This window comes from Danio rerio, chromosome 6 (assembly GCF_052040795.2).
Source record: "Danio rerio strain M-AB ecotype USA chromosome 6, GRCz13ab, whole genome shotgun sequence".
Taxonomy (NCBI): Eukaryota; Metazoa; Chordata; class Actinopteri; order Cypriniformes; family Danionidae; genus Danio; species Danio rerio.
The window spans coordinates 47243135-47257277 of record NC_141026.1 but is presented as its reverse complement, the minus strand read 5'-3'; the positions used below and the strand labels follow the sequence as shown (position 1 = coordinate 47257277).

Sequence of the window (14143 nt, the reverse complement as noted above, 5' to 3'; positions counted from 1 at the left end):
AAGCTTTAAACAACTGTTAGTCATTTCTGACATTTAAGCAGCAATATATTAACTAGTTTTGCTATTTTTGGACTCTCAGTATTGTGTGTAAAGTCTCCGTCGTCTTCTGAACAGGAGCAGCTAATTTGCATTTAAAGGGACAGTCACAGTCACATTGAATTTTGGCAAGCTATCATAAAACAATGTTTAGATGTAATCGTACTATATATATATATATATATATATATATATATATATATATATATATATATATATATATATATATATATATATATATATATATATATATATATATATATATTAAAATCAAACTTAAATATGTATGTGTGTATTATTTATGACCAGTGCTAATTTCTTCCAAAAAGCATAGAATCATCAAGGTGACACTATCTGTTACCTGGTTTCATGAATTGAAGCCTAGGAGGACACTCTTAAAGAGATTGTGATGTTGTTTGATGCCTGATATGCTTTTATATGTTTAAATTAAATTGAACTGAATAATATTAAAATGATGTTTAGACCATATCTGCATTTTGAACTCGGTTCGTAGTTCACAGCATGTTGTTGCAATATTTACAGTGCTGATCCTATACTTCTGGGTTTTTTCCCACTGCAGCCTCATTTACATGTTTTAAAATGGCAGCCACGTGCTTGAACTAAGCCTATAGCATACCTCAGGAAAAAGGTGAAAAAGGCTGCTCAAACAATAGCACAACAGGTATGGCTGCTTGGACAATACCACCTTGATGTTAACCCCAAGGTGGGAAGAGGTAAAACCACTGCTGTTTTACAGACTCTTTTTACTTCTATATATGTGAACACAAAACACCTTTAAATCGACTAACTAAATAAGAGGAAATCAGGGTAAAATCAATATACTTGGAATGATCCTGAAACTTTAGTCAAACTCTGTGGATTTGTATTAGATTTTGTGAAAAGGGGAATAAGTCCCCTTTAAAATCAAGTGTAAGCATAATAGAGTTCAACATTACCTGTTGCAGCCATGTGGCAAAGTAATTATCTCCAAGACAGTTTTCCATCTGCCTTGCCTTTAATGTCTCTTTTAAAAGTATAGACCTCCCTCAAAGCGTTTCACTACATTATGGCATGGTCCAATACGGCCGCCTTGATGATGGGCCACATCGACCAGAAAGAAATTGCTCTGGGTAACAGGCATGTCAGGTGGCCATATAATCAATCTTTCAGCACCACGGACAGCGGCGATGTGTAAAAAATTTAGCTCTGGCATTGTGGAAAACCATTGACTACATGCTGCCAGGATCAAGCCGCTCACACATGGATGGTTGAACATGTGGAGAAACACACCTGAAGACTCGTATGCGTCCAATTGATGCTAAAAAGACACGTCCCAAATCCCACAGGCAAGTCAGTGGGAAACCCTTTTCACAGCCTTTGATCTTCTTATCTGCTAAACACCAGCACTTCAGACTTATTCACATGCACAAGACCAACACCCTTGTCAGAGTAACTTTTCATTTCACCAAACAGTTTTTGGCTTTTCTCTAGTTATGCATACCAGTATACCAATTAAAGAAAAAAAAAAAAAGTAAAAGTAAAAAAAGTAAACAAATAAATAAATAATATAAATAATAATGATAAGAATAAGAATACTAATTAGAATAATACAATAATAATAATAATAATAATAATAATAATAATGATAATATATAAAATGTGCAATAATAATAATAATAATAATAATAATAATAATAATAATATATAAAATGTGCAATAATAATAATAATAATAATAATAATAATAATAAATATAAAATAAACTATAATAATAATAATAATAATAATAATAATAATAATAATAATAATATTATTTTATTTTTTAATTAATTTGTTAATTTTTTTTTTTTTTACAAAAGGTCACACAATTGTGGAATTTAAACTTTTTTTAAGTGTGCGCTGCATTTTATACAAGAAAACTTTCATTTTCTTTAGCTTTCAACAATTTCTTGTGTTAGCCACAACCTAAAAAAAGGAACTGTCGCACATGTCGGCACTTTGAAATGTCATTGCTAAATCTAGCTGTGTTTATAACTAATTATCAAGAGTGCCACCAGAGACAAGCAGACAGATGGCGATACATCAAACAAAGTTGATGAACTGCGGATTATTGTCATATAGGTGCTGAAACTGACATAGGACTGTCAGAGCCTTATGATTATGCAACTGATTGTAAGATGTGCTAAAGTTAACAATTGTTTTGATGAATACTGTATGTGCAGCATTGTCAAGACATTGACATAATACTTGTGGATAACAACTTTTGAAAAGTCTTAATAAGAACAGTACAGACATCACTTAACTCTACATATTACTATTTCAAATAAATACTGTCAAATCACCAAAGAGAATCTTAAAAAATAAAATAAAATCTACACTCACTAAAACATACTGTGAAAATTTTCTTGCTCTGTTAAACATAATTTGAGAAATATTTAAAAAGAAAAAAGTCAAGGGGGGCTAATAATTCTGACTTCAACTGTAGATAAATAAGACTGCATTGGTTTAAATGGAAGGGTAGAAACGCATAGAATAGAAATGTGTGAGAAGAAAGCCAAGCAATGGGATTAAAATTCGCAATTTCAGTTAGAGCTTTCATTTTATAAGAGCAGAGCACACATGACTGCTATTAAAATATTTTAAAAGTCTGTTTAGATGGGAAAAACCTATTTGCATTGCATTGCTGCCAGCTTTTATTCCTTATCCTGGAGGCACAATTGGGTTAGAATGTGAAGCACACCACAAAAACATATCCAAGAAAATGAGGCTCTTCACTCCTGGGTGCATGATTCCCACTTTATAAATATTTTAATTTTACCATGCATTAAAAATAAATAGGAACAACAACAAACTCAAATAATCAAATCAATATTTACAGTAACTGAGTAACTGGTGTTTAATGCACATTGGGAGATGTATAATAATAATAATAATAAATAATAATAATAATAATAATAATAATAATAATAATAATAATAATAATAATAATAATAATAATAATAATTCATTCAATCATTCATTCATTCATTCATTTTCTTGTCGGCTTAGTCCCTTTATTAATCCAGGGTCGTCACAGCGGAATAAACCGCCAACTTAACCAGCACGTTTTTACACAGCCGCAACCCATCTCTGAGGAAAAAAAATAAAATAAAATAAAAAATAATAATAATAATAAATAAATAAATAAATAAATAAATAATAAAAAATAATAAATAAATAAATCGCCAATTTCAACCAGTCCTTGCCATTTTTAAGAGCAATCCAAATATTTACAGCCACTGAAAAATGGGCTTAAAGCACGGAAATGTTTACCGAAATGTTTACTTGCAACATGTCTCTTGCTCATGTATTAACATTATGGTGTTTTTACTTCTACAATTAATGTTCAACTCTACCACAGCTAAACAAGATCGTAGATGGTTCATGTTTGATGTCCCTGCAAATCTAATTTGGTGTACTGAACGATTGTTTACATTTTATGTGTGCAACATATAAACATTAGGAAACGTTAAACAATCTTGCATAAGCTTACACCCAAAATGCATATGCAAATCACCACGCTTCAGAACAAAAGACTTGCCTTGTGGGACTTCTCATTGGTCAACTCAACTCCAGAGAGTGAATACAAAACCACCCTTATAAGCGCTGGTGACTAAGGCCGCACCCTAGGAGAACCCCAGAGAACACCAAAACAAATACAGGAGAAAGAAGACACCCTGAAAGAGAGAGTGAGTTGATCCGTTCCAGCTCAGGACAGCTTCTCTTTTGGTCCAGTAAAGAGACTTGGACCCTGGCAAAAATTGGGTTAACCGCACAGCTCAGACATTCCCATCTCCGATTCCTTCCTTGAACTTGAAATCACTCCACTCCACTCCAAGCCTCACAGGACAAAGAGCCTAACCACGTGGGAGCCCCTACTCAACAAAGAGAGTACTTCACATCACAAAAGGAACGCAAGTAACACCTCCAGATTACCATTGAACTGGTGTAAATTAAACATAACCCTAAAGAGACCCTAGAAGGGACAAATTAATTATTTTGGTTTGCTTGGTTTGGTCTTGCAAAATCTGAGGTTTTTACATCCTTACACTCTCTCAAACTCTTATATTTCTTTCTTTATTCTTTTTACAACCTGTAAGAATGTGTGTTTTTTGTTGTGTTTGTGAGACTTTAGTTTCTGTTAAATTAGTCAATATTTTGTTTAAAGAAAGGTGCCTGTGCATATTTAATTCTTAAACTTTGATCTTGTAACCCTGCCTAAACATTAATGGGTTTTTATATTTGATAGCAATAGCCGTAGTTGAAGTCAACTGTTCGGTCAAACAATTGTAGGACAATTCAATTGTTAGGATTTATAGAGTCTATTTCTTTTGAAGCCCCTTTCAAATTAATCTTAAATTCACTTCACAGCTAATTTGCCACATCACCATATATTTTTGGGCATCTTTTCCTCATAGAAAACTAATGGCAGGAGGGGTGTGGTTAAGAATATTGTGGCAGAAGCCAATAAACTGACATCATCAGAGTAGTTATAAATAAACGTAGTTCTTTCAGTGGATAAACTTGAACATGTTAGTTAACCTAAATACAAACAGTGTGCGCTAGCAAAACAAACATTGCAAATTTTGATTTCACACAGACTTTAAATGAGAAACGCCTATGTGCATTGCATTGGCAGGTTTTATTCCCTATCCTGGAGGCACAATTGGGTTAGCATGTCAAGCGCACAGCAAAAGCGCATCCAAGACACTGAGGCTCTTCACTTCAGGGGACTCGACTCCTGCTTTCTCCCTCTGATCCTGTGCTAAAACACGGAGAGGTGCACATATTACGCACACATGCTGCCAGCATCTCTGCACGAGCGCAGGGGAAAGATGTGAGCTCATTAGCAATGTTATCCTGGAATGAGCTCAGCAGTGAGGCATGGGATTATTGCAGCGAGCTCTGCAACCCCAAGCTCAATTCGACATAATGAGGAATCCTCGACGGGCCACCGGCGCTTCTGCTGTCTCATATCTGAAGCTGTGTGAGTGGATCTGATTATTGCGGCTGCATATGCAAGACTGCTGTTTAACCTGTTGAAATAAAGATGACGCTTGTAATTAGTACAGGGCTAATTCAGGATACAGTGTGCGCTGCAGGAGCTTGAGCTTGGAGTGTGATGTGCTGCTTCATACTTCTCAAGTATCTGACTGCGCGCTATGTAGGTGCAAGGCTGACTTTTTCTGAGGAAGACCTGGCGCTTTATAGATGCTGTGGGTTAATTCAATGTAAATAGCATTAAAAACGTGCCCCCAGATACATTTCCAGAGAGCGCGAGTTATGTAACCAGAGCTTCTTTTTAAGACTATTCTGAGGGCCCACGCCGTTTTGGGGCCCCAGAGATACTATTAGGGGCCCACCAGAACCCAATACCCTATACTTAATTCCCTAATTCCCAGTACTTTTACTTAAGTACAAAAGTGTAGTCAGTACTTTTACCACAGTCGTTTTAAACATGAGTATCTGTACTTCTACTTAAGTAAAGAATGTGTATACTTTCGACATCTCTCTCTCTCTCTCTCTCTCTCTCTCTCTCTCTCTCTCTCTCTCTCTATATATATATATATATATATATATATATATATATATATATATATATATATATCTATACATACATACATACATACATACACACACACACATATATATACATATATATATATATATATATATATATATATATATATATATATACATATATACATATATATATATATATATATATATATATATATATATATACATATATACATATATATATATATATATATACATATATATATATATATATATATATATATATATATATATATATATATATATATAAAATATATATATATATATATATATATATAAAAAAAAAAAAAAATATATATATATATATATATATATATATATATATATATATATATATATATATATATATATATATATATATATATATATATATAAACGAACTGCACACACACAAACTCTTATACAGCTATCTTTATGGGGACTTTCCATAGACGTAATGATTTTATACTGTACACACTTTATATTGTATCATCCTACCCAAACTCTACCCCTAAACTCAATGCTCACAGGAAAATTCAGCATTTTTACACTTTTAAAATACTTCATTCTGTGTATTTTAGAATATTTTTTCCTCATGGGGATCCAATAAAATGTCTCTTCAAGGTAGACTTAGTAAGCCAGTATAGCAATATTGCAATAATAATTGCTAATACATGTGTGGACATATCATCACCTTAGAATTATAAGGTTCTATCTGACATTTTTGTAAAAATTGAGTTATTGACATTCTTATTAAATGCCAACTTATTTACACTATGGGATGTTTTTTTTTTATAACTTGGTTACATTTTAGACGTTTTATTAAAAAAAAAAAAAAAACATTATTTCAAAATCATTCAGAATGCAGATAGAACCTTATAATTCTAATGTGACGATATGGTTAAAACACAAGGAATACAACACACATGCACGAATGCACAATGTTTTAAAAATACAATATCCTACAACTTAATTAAATAGTGAACATGACACAGTACCATTATAATAAAACCGTTTCAAGAAATAATTATAACTTCCTCATTTGTAAGTGATGTTTCATCTTCTAAATGGATTTATGTACTGTAAATATAAACCTACACATAAGTCTGAAAAAGAAAAGTAAATATGAGTAACAGGAGAAATGAAAGATAATCAAAAGCAGGTCCAGTCCTTTCCTGAGATGACAATCCTCTCTAAGAAAAAAAAAAAAAAGAAAAAAAGAAAAGGCTTAGAATGAAATATTGATGTGCTGCAGAAAATAGACCATGCCAGGCCATGGTGAGAGACGAGAAACTGACTGTGAGACAAGTGCGAACACAAGTTAGGCCAACCTAATATACCCCAATCAATTACTCTCATGCTATCAGTGCTGGGCCATGCAATTAAACAGACGAGCTGCTGTGCTTGTTTAGGGATACATCCGTCCGAAAACTACACTGGAGTGACACTGTGATTGATGGCCCAGGTTTTTCACTCTCGGTTTAATCCTCCCAGTCCCAAAAGAGATTCCTCTATGCCAGCAGAGTCTCAGATTGGGGGAAAATAAAGCGGAGACCATTGATTACAGATCAGTGGATGAGAACGCTTGTCTTCTGAGATTACCTGGCAAGATAAACCCGATCAAATGTACATGCGATAAACAGAAAGAGTCCAATGTAGGGGTCACAGGAGGTAAAAACAAAAAGCTGAATGTATTTGATGAGTTTTCATGAATAGTCTACTCAAACCTTAGCTAAATGTTTACACTAGGAGGACATTTTCGAATAACTCTTTATAGTAACTGTGCACTGAATCATTTATTAAGCATTAGCGAATAGTTAATGAATCATTAACTATAAATGAATAGACATTGGTAAGCATTTTATAAATACAGCTACACATGCTGTATTCTTGACATATGAGCACTTACTGTATTTAATGTGCATGATGATGAAGATAATGTATGTGCATACTGATAATTATTTTATTACTAAATTAAGTAATACATTATTTATTGTAAATAAATTAGTAAATTTTAATTAACCTTTGTGCACTGTTCAAATGTACTATCCTTTTGCAACTTTTCAGACCCCCCAGCAACAATTTTTCGCGACTTTTTTGATGTTACTATAGATTTTTATACTCTCATGTGTCCATACTCTATCGTTCCTACTCTTCTCAATGCCGTCAGCCCCTCCCCCGCCTCAGAGCACTGACAAGTCCTTGTACAGCAGAGCCTGATCTCACAAGGAAACTAAGTATTTTACGTTTTGTCAGTTTAGTAGCTAATCCGTAAGAATTCATATAAGTTCAGTCGTACAAAAATGTACGATTTTAAAAAGGAGGCGTGGCACCCAACCCCACCCCTAACCACAACTGTAGTTGGGTAATGAGCAAATCGTACTAAATTGTACGAATTGGATTGTACAAATTCATTCGATTTAGCCACTAAATTAAAAAGTTACTAAATTAAAAAGTTCTCAGCGTATTGACAGCAAATTATTTAGGTAATTCCATTGCACAGTCAAACCGATCTGCTTCTCCTTTATTTAAACAATTTAATTTGACAGTTATTTTTTTTTTCTTGTTCACAATCATAGACATGTTAGTGACAGTTTCGAAACATGCTCAAGTTTATTGCATCTGAGAGATTACTACATCAATACTGATAGTATTTAAACAGCAATAAATTTAGTTAAATTGACATGCATACATAAAGTGTAGTGCAAATATAAATAGTCCTTTCTTAACCATAGGCTATTAAACAAACAGAAATGGTAGAACTCGATGACGTCAGTAATTTGCAAATTGACATATGACGTAGTCTAGGAACTTTTAGCGACATTTCGGGCAGAGCTTAGGTCCTTTTAATTGAAAATAGTTGGCAACAGTGGTTTTGTTATGCTTTGTCATTTTTTTTCCCCTAATTTACTGTTGGTGGCTGTTTTTGGTCCCCATTAACTTCCATTATAACCACATTTGATGGTGCATAAAAACACAGTCATTGTTTCTGTTTCCATGTAGTTCTGAGAGCTGAGATGCATATTTTGATTTTTTAGGAACATCAAGGTAAGTGCACAAAGCTTACACTCACACTTTGATACACATTTTAATTTGCTGTTATACTCCACATAAAATCCAGAAACTAAGCTTTATTTATTTTTTTTTTTTTTGCACAGGCTAGAAGGTTAATGGTGCAAATTCATGATCAACAGTAAAAATGACAAAATTGACCTCTTCCCAACAGGGAAAACCACCAACAATCAAAAATGCATCATCATATGGTGTCATGGTTTTGCAATTAAAAAATGTGGTTATAATGGAAGTCAATGGGGCAAAAACAGCCACCAGTAGTGAATTAGGGAGAAAAAAAAAAAAATCAATCAAAAACAATATCAAAGGCAAAGCCCAAGACTTTGATAAAAGGTAAAAAAAAATGAATCCAGTCCACAATTACTTGTTATATTGAAAATACATAATTTCCATTTTTTTTTTTTTTTAAACCAGATCAGTGACATCATTTATGAATTTGGCAATTAAAGAGTTAAAATCCTGTAATATTCTAAGCAGATTAAAAGATTTATGCAAAAAATTGAAAAAAAAAATGTTTACCTGATGCATTTTTACAGCAGTTTATTTTAGTGGAAGTTTTCATCCTAAAGATAACAAAAGGATAGTCTATTTGCCCAGAGTGTATTGTTGATTTTTAGAAAAAAAAATAAAATAAAAAAAATCATGAACGAATGTGTAACCCGAAATCATTCTGCTAGCTGAAAAACACAGAAATACACAGAAATTTGGTTATGGCCAAATCAAGAAACAAAATCACCCCAGAGTGTATGAAAACATCCAAAACAGTACATAAGGGCTAAGCATTTTTATTTATTTTTTTGCATTGACAAAATATGCGATTATGCCTGAGTATCTTTTAGTCAAACAGTATATTTTAGTATTGCTAACATGACATTGTAGTTTGCAATAAAGCTTACTTATATATTTATGTCAGTTCAGTGGTCAAACAGTCAGTTGCACAGTCTGTATTGGGACATGACTAAAAAAGTTCACCTTGCTACCATATTGATATTTGCAATGTTATTTGGCTACTAAACTATCGTTAAAACAATTGTATTCATTCTGAGAAAGAATGTGACTTAAATGTCAATTACTGTTTGCAAAAAGTGCCATTATAGCGCGTATTTGTATTTTATGTTTAATTATATATATATATATATATATATATATATATATATATATATATATATATATATATATATATATATATATATATATATATATATATATATATATACACACATACATATATACACACACACACACATATACACACACACACACACACACACATATATATATATATATATATATATATATATATATATATATATATATATATATATATATATATATATATATATATATATATATATATAAAGATTAAAGGATATATTTTTATCTTAATGCTTCACTTTCAGCTTGTTCTATAATTTTACAGCTACTTCTGACTTGCGTTTTCAGTCATGTCTAGTGTGGATGAAGGTCTTTTTAGGAAAGCAAAGATAGACAAGGACTGTTTTCATTTTAAAATGCTCTGTTAAATCTAAAATGCTGTAGTGTAAATGTGGTCTACTAGGTGTAATAAACCCAAGCTGTGCATGCCGCAATCTAATTTGTGATCATTATCACTGAAAAACACAAGCAGTCACCATACAATACAGAACAGGACAACAGCAAAGCAGCTCTGCATGGCATCAGCTAATGATGCAGATGTTCTGATAGCTAAATCAGATGAAGGGGTTATCAACACTGCAACAATTTTCTCGGAACAAAGATCAGGTGCAATTGATGTCTGTCAATGCAGAAACAAAGATAGCATTTTAGGCTTGATGAAATGGAGAAACTTATCTCGGAAAACATTAGCTTTCTAGTACAACTGTTTGACTGATAAGTCTGAACAGCAAGAGTCTTGATTATATTCAGAAATTGAGTTTGTGTTTAAGCTTAAAAATCTGTGGTGCTTTGTACGTGTGGTTCACTTTAGTAAGACTAAACACTTATATCCAAACATTGATGTGGAATAAACTAGCAGGGTCTCTTTCAAACAACAAACAAACAAACAAACAAACAAACAAACAAACAAACACATACATAAATAAATAAATAAATAAATAAATAAATAAATAAATAAATAAATAAATAAATAAATAAATAAATAAATAAATAAATCAAAACATAATATGACATGTTATATGCCTAAGCTCCTTACGATTTAATTGTATCACACATAAGATATTGCAAGTAACACGCAAGTAAAAGCATATTACACATCGTTTTGGTTGTTTGGTTAGTTGAGAAGAGACATGACTCAATGTGTTATGTTCAGGGCTTGAGATAAACTTTTTTTATAATTTTTTTTTTTTAAATCACCAGCCACTGTGGCTAGTAGTTTTCCAACATTACTAGCCACTTGCAATTTTCACTTGCTACAATTTTGTTGTTGGGAAAATATATTTTATATGCATAAAATTTGACTTCTTGGGCATACTAAAATTACTTGATTTAGATTTTGTGTTGGGGCTGACCAGTAGCGCAGTGGGTAGCAGGTTTGCCTCACAGCAAGAAGGTTGCTGGTTCGAGCCTCGGCTGGATCAGTTGGCATTTCTGTGTGGAGTTTGTATGTTCTTCCCATGCTGGCGTGGGTTTGCTCAGAGTGCTTCGGTTTCCCCCACAGTCTAAAGACATGGGGTACAGGTGAATTGGGTAGGCTAAATTGTCCGTAGTGTATGAGTGTGTGTATGTGTGTGTGTGGATGTTTCCCAGAGATGGGTTGTGGCTGGAAGGGCATCCGCTGCGTAAAAACGTGCTTGATAAGTTGGCGGTTCATTCCGCTGTGGCGACCCCGGATTAATAAAGGGACTAAGCCGACAAGAAAATGAATGAATGAATGATGCTTCGGTTTCCCCCAAAGTCCAAAGACATGGGGTACAGGTGAACTAGGCAGGCTAAATTGTGCATATAAGTGTGTATGGATTCATTTTGCTGTGGCGACCTCAAATTAATAAAAGGACTAAGCTGAAATAAGCTGCTTACAAAAATACCTTTAAAAAAAGCTCGAGCCTTTGATTGCAGCAGGGTTGCGTCCAGTCTATTTAAAAGAGAACCAGTTGCACCAGTTATGTTTCCAGGGATGTTTCACACAAGGAGCTGTTTGTTTCTGAAACTTTTAAACACTCGCGCGCATCATATCACCTGAAATCAGCCTTGACACTGAAGCCCTCGTCAGTGCATCAGGATTGCCTTGTCCCACCGTGCGTATGATCATCCTCTCATTCTGTATTTGCCTACTTTCTTTTGCTCATGTGAACACAGTTATTATTGGCATCTCTCACGCTGGCCCCTCATTGAGAAATCCTCATTGTTGAACTCTACTTTTAAGAAAACTCCAATTTAAAAATGATCCTTAACCATCCAAAGTAGCTTGTGGGAGTGACCGTCTAACCCACCACAGCTGAAATCTCCCTGCATTTAGCAGTTGGCGAGTGTTAAACCCTGGTTATGTTTGGGAGAAAACTGGACTTTTTTTTAAATAACCTCATTTCACAAATCACCTATAGTGTTAAACAGTTGAGTTTTACCATTATTAAATTCATTCAGCTTATCTCTTGATGTATGGTGGTAGCACTTTTGGCGTAGCTTAGCAAAAATCATTAAAGACTTTTGATTTTTTTGTAATTATTAATGCTTGACTCTTCTGTAGTTAAATCATATACTAAGACAGAAAATGTCAAAAAGTTACTATTTTCTAGGTCAATATGGCTAGGAACTATACTCTTATGGCATAATGATAGTAATACTTTGCTCCCTACTGGAGAAATAATATTTCTCAGGGCTTAAAAATCTACCCAGCTAAGAACACTGGACAATACTGTTGTGCCTACTGCAGCCATGGTATGGCAGCAAAGTTCCTTGACCATTGTGCCAGAATAAGAATATAGTTCCTAGGCATGTTTTAGGATAAGCTAAGCTAAAAGCGCTCCTACCAATCCTGGCGACCGGCTGAATAGATTAAAATATGATCAAACTCAACTGTTTAACTAACTTGTAAAACAAACTGTCAGTATTAACCTGATGAATATGAAAACATGATGCTAACAAAGTTGGTAACACTTCATTTTTGTTGGTCCATTTGAGTATTAGTAGACTATCTGTTTAATATCTGTTGATACTGCTCCTTCAACAGACATTTAACTGACTATTAGAAACTTTAAAGTACATGTCAACTTACATTAACCCTAACCCCAACCTAACAATCTATTTATAATCTAATGAGGATTAGTTGACATATAGATCCAATGTAACAAATGGACACAAATCCAAATAAAGTGTGACCACAAATTTTGTTAACTTTGTCCAAGATGATTTGTTATCTTTGTCCTCAATGACCGTCAGGTCTTCCCACTTTATAGCTTAGAGATGACTTAAACATTACCGCCCAAACAAATGCATTGGCATCTGTTCATCTCTATATGATCGGGCTGATGGAGAAGCAGTTACTATAATAAAATCAGACCAAGTGGAACACATATTCTGCAGCAAGTCCTAACATCCAAAGGATTATTAACCTTCTCAAAATACATAGAGGCTGGGAAACCAATGATTGTGAGACCTGGCTGCCTTCTTTTCTAAACTAGAATATGGGAGGAAAAAACAACAACAACACTAACACAATTTGTTTATTTTTTTTTTGCCTATCCCTTTTAGTCAAAGTCCAGCCTCACATAAACCACAGCACAGAATCAGTCCGATAAACTAAAGGAGCACGTCTGCATGTGCATTTTGCATTTGTTAAGCGGGCACCCTGCCCAGCTCGGTGATCGGAAGCAATCCGCCGCACAGATACAACCAATCAAAGCATAACAGCAGGTGTTTGCTTTCTAAACATCCTCCGGTGTCGTCCCACTGCTTATTTACACTGTAAGCAGAACTCATTCATTTTTGAACACACCCTACAGGTCTGGGTGACAGACACAGCTGACACACATAGCGGAAGAAAGCACAGCTGTTATTTTTCCCCACCTTTGCAATATCAAACGGGATAATGGCTCACAGCGATGTGCAGCAAGATAAATAATTGATTGGATGGATGGTAACACATATGATGGAACACACAAAGGTCATGCATTGTCTTGCCTGTTGCTGCACACGGTTCAGGAACTAAAGAACATTCAAAAGGGCAATTTATACAATGGTAGAAGCCACGTTTATGTCTTGACGAACCCTTCATAGCTTAAATTATATATACTACACTAATGCCAACATAAGCTCATTTTGAAAACTTAGCCCTATATACATTTCTGTAGAACGCAAATTATGTAGCCAAAGCTATGAATGGCTTTTTAAAACAAATGCTAGCTGACCGCTTACCTCCGTATGGAAGACTTTTGCAAATTATGCAGCCAGAGATATGTATGGCTGCATTTCATTTTTAAAATGAACGTTACGGGGCGGGATGA

General features: G+C 33.8%; 1 long non-coding RNA gene across 1 annotated transcript in view; it reads right to left on the bottom strand.

Annotated features, from left to right (window-relative positions):
• Positions 1-4698: 4698 nt before the first annotated feature.
• The window catches only part of LOC147836459 (uncharacterized), a 99652-nt gene continuing 90207 nt past the window's right edge, over positions 4699-14143 (bottom strand). The window contains exon 3 of the long non-coding RNA XR_015494129.1: positions 4699-5110. This is a non-coding gene — a long non-coding RNA (uncharacterized LOC147836459). The remainder of the gene's footprint in view (positions 5111-14143) is intronic.